The following is a 4,294-nucleotide window of genomic DNA, read 5'->3' as shown; positions in this document are numbered from 1 at the left end:
CCCGCAACACCTCCTAGTCCTCACGCCTCCCACTCACTCACGCGAGAGGGTGGCACGCCTCTCGCGAGAAGAACCCCGCGCCAAAGCCCGCGCAAAAGTGGGTGGGCTTTTTTAAAAAGGAAAAAAGGAACAGGAAAAACCTTCCCACGTGCTCCAGGGCAGCTAGCAGGACCGCCCCGCGCATCATGTGACCACGCCCAGCTGCCCCTCATTGGCCAGAATCCGCTGGGCCAGGGGAGCTTTAAACTCGAGGCTGACCTTCGAACCTGCTGCAGACGTCTTGCGCGCTTCCTGGCCCGTTACCTTGGAAACTGTTTAACCCTTTCCTCTGGCAAAATATACAAGTCTTGGCTTTCTTTCTGCAGTTTTGGTTTAAGGGCCTGCCACCTTTCCTTCGTCCCCTTGGTTTTACCGCCTGGGGTCAGCTGGGCTCCCTCTTCGCCCCAGGCTAGCTTTGTTTTCTTCTGATTCCCGGGGCCCTTCTCATAGCGGCAGCCCCACCAGATCGGACGGCCCAAGAAAGGCTCATCCTTTGGGATAGCTCCGCCCCTTCTCCCCAGCATCTCTAGGGAGGATCACTCACAGCGCACCAGGCCAACTGCCCTATCCTAACCTCAACAATTAGCATCAAGGGGTCTCCGGGCCCTAGTGCTCACCCTTCCGTCGTTACGCGATATCGGAATCGGGAAATAAAAGCATTGGTCACGGAGAAACCAAGCTCTAGGTGAAAAGCTAATACGTAGAAACAAGGTAGAATCAGAAGGGCGAATCCAGTGATGTTGCAGTCTCCTCGAAGACATCTATCCCTCAAGGGTGGAAATACCTGATAGATGTATCCTCATTATGAGTTTTGCCCTGGTTGGGAGAAAGGGGCAGGGAAGAAAGGGTATATTCGTATGTTCATTTCTTCATTTAACAAATTTTTGTTGAGCTCCTACATATGTTAGGCACTCCTCCAGGCTCTTGATTGAGCTGCCTCGAAGCTCGAAGACAGATAAATCTAGGTTCTAGGGAGCTTATGGGGGGGAGGGGAGAAAAATGTCTGTTAGTGTTAAGCTCCGTGCAGAGGAAATACAGTGAATGATGTGATGGTGACTGTGATGGGGTGACCCTTTTGAGGAGGAGACATTTAAGAAGTGGTTGGCTTAACAGGCGTGCAAATATCAGAGGGAAGAGCATTCCAGGCAAAGGATACAGCTAATTCAAAGGCCCTAAATAGGGTTTGAGGGGGAAGGTATGAGAAAGTACGAGGAAATAAGCTTGGAAATGCGCTTGGAGAAGTAAACAAGCATTGGTTACATCCTGTAGGGCTTTGTAAGCCAATAAAGGAATTAGGGAGTTTATTCTGAGTGCAGTGGAAAGCACTGGAGAGTTTTAAATAGGGGAGAGACAACTATGGTTTAATTTTTTTTAAGCTCTTCGCTGCGGAGAATGGATCTTAAGGAGACCACAGAGGAAGCAGGGAGATTAGGAGATTTGTAATCTATGTAAGAGAGACTCCTGAAAATTTTTAATTTCCAATGACCTTGACATTCCTATTCTAAAATCCATTAGGTCAGAGTCCTGGTTCTGTTTGCCACCTTTTGTTAAGAACATCTAGATATCCTTCAGTTACTGCTGTTTAATTACAGTTGGAGAAAGAAATGGGAAATTTTTTTACTTGGGAAAATGAACGGCCCAAAAGGAAAGTCACCTTTGATTTGTTTTCCTCCATTTACAACACACAGATAACCACCTCTTCTGTCCAAAAGTCAGTTCTAAGAAAAACCAACATAAAATGATGTTCAATGCAGATATTTATTCCTAAGTATAAGATTTGAAAAGATAGAGGTTGAAGGCTAGAAAATGAAGATGTTTCACTAACAGAAACAGAAATCAGGAGACCTGAGTTCCAACTGGAAGAACTCATTAACGGGTGACTCAACCAAATCAAAGTACCTTATCATCCTTGAATCTCAGCTTCCTCATACATAAAACAAGGCAATGAACTAACCTACACGCAAAGTGGTTAAGCCTGAATTACACTTTGGCATGCACACACCAGCAAGACGGAAGCTGAAAAGGGCAATGAAATGAATTTTTATGAAAACCTAACAGAGTCGTCAGCACATGCCAAATGAAATCGGAAGTGCGCGTGAATCTCAGCTTCCTCATACATAAAACAAGGCAATGAACTAACCTACACGCAAAGTGGTTAAGCCTGAATTACACTTTGGCATGCACACACCAGCAAGACGGAAGCTGAAAAGGGCAATGAAATGAATTTTTATGAAAACCTAACAGAGTCGTCAGCACCTGCCAAATGAAATCGGAAGTGCGTGCGCGCGCGCGCGCGCACACACCAGCTGAGGAACTATGAAACTGATTAATACAGATACCAGGAACGTTTCCCTAAGAAACCTTGGCCTTCTCAGAGTGTGAAAACGGAAGCATTGCCACCTGCTCAGCCTCATACTCCCTTTCTCTGTAGCTATTTTGAACCTATGTAGCATTTAGTAAATAATGATGCACATTTTCCTAATCAAGATTTAAGAACTGGAAAAGAAATGTTTTTTTTGTTTTGTTTTGTTTTTTTTTTTGCGGTACGCGGGCCTCTCACTGTTGTGGCCTCTCCCGTTGCGGAGCAACAGGCTCCGGACGCGCAGGCTCAGTGGCCATGGCTCACGGGCCCAGCCGCTCCGCGGCATGTGGGATCCTCCCACACCGGGGCACGAACCCGTGTCCCCTGCATCGGCAGGCGGACTCTCAACCACTGCGCCACCAGGGAAGCCCGGAAAAGAAATGTTTAAAAGATCTGGAGCAATATTGTAAACTTAACACCTCGGTTTTAATGAAAATAAGATTTCAAGAAACATTGTAGCGTTTTTTTGAAAGGAAAAGTGCTGAAAGAGAAAAGGTATTATTTTAACACATTAAGATCATTCTTTTAAACTGCTGAAGGAACTGAGTACTCCTTTGAGTGCTGTTTGCAGTCCTTATAATGATTAACTGAAACAGCTGCTTGCTACTGCTAATTTAGACGAACAATGGGCTCAACTCTACCATTCTAACCTAAATTAATACAGCCATAAATCCTCCCAAGTCACACTAGCAAGACAGTCACTGTGGTGTCTCTTGCCAGCTACCATTATTTTGAATCCAACGAATATAAAGTGAGAAGAAATTAGGGTTGAAATCCATTTCTACAGGTGTCCCTAGTTCCTGGATTGTTTTTATTTTCTTTTTTAACAGCTTTATTGAGCTATAATCCACATACAGTACAAGTCACCCAGTTAAAATGTACAGTTCAGTGGTTTTGGTAGAGTCCCAGAGTTGTGTAATCATCACCAAAATCTTATTTTAGAACAGTTTTTTCCCCCACGAAAGAAACCCCATACCCATTAGCGACGTCAATCCTCCACCTTGTCCCCAGCCCTAAGCAATGACTAATCTATTTATGCGTTTATAAATTTGCCTATTCTGGAAATTTCATATTAACAAAATTATCCAATATGTGGTCTTTTGTGTCTCACTTCATTCACATAATGTTTTTAAAGGTCAACCCTGTTGTAGCATTTATCAGTACTTCATTTCTTTTTATTGCCCAATCGTGATTCCATTGTATAGATATAGCACATTTTATGTATCAACTTATCAGTTAATAGGCATTGGATTGTTTCCACTTTTTGCCTATCTGAATAATGCTGCTTTGAATATTTGTGTACAAGTTTTGTGTGGATGTTGCTTATTCTTTTTTAATACTTTAAAAAATAAAACATATCCAGTTTACAAAGTCCATATTTTTTTTTTTTCCTAGCACAGCTACTTCTTCTCCTAGCTTTGTCTTTCTTGCCTGCAGTTTGAAATATGTGCACTCTATCCCCAGAGGGTTGGCATTTCTACTTGGGTAATTCACATCTGACCACGTCACTCCCCTGTTTAAAACCATTCAGTGGCTTATTATGGTTCGGCCCACGATCTTCCTAACTTTCTCCTCTGCTCTGATATCATTCTCCTTCTTGGACAAGTCTTCCTTTCGGTTGCTTGAAATAGGGCCAGACCCTCCCTGCTTCAGGGCCTTCCCACAGGCTGTTCCTTCAGTAGTAATGTGCTTTCTCTCTCCATCCCCCCTTAGCCTCTGAATGCCCATGAATCCTTCAGCATCCTGCTCTACTCTCATTTCCTCAAGAACTCTTGTCCTAACTCCCCAGACTAAGGACTCTCTACTTTTTCTTCAAAGCATTCATCAACTTACAATGATTTCTATTGGAGTCATTATTTGGTTAATGTCTGTCTCTATCCTCTGCTAGATAGT

Source organism: Neophocaena asiaeorientalis, unplaced genomic scaffold, assembly GCF_003031525.2.
Source record: "Neophocaena asiaeorientalis asiaeorientalis breed wild unplaced genomic scaffold, Neophocaena_asiaeorientalis_V1.1 scaffold59, whole genome shotgun sequence".
Lineage (NCBI taxonomy): Eukaryota > Metazoa > Chordata > Mammalia > Artiodactyla > Phocoenidae > Neophocaena > Neophocaena asiaeorientalis.
Note: the sequence above shows the minus strand (reverse complement) of the source record.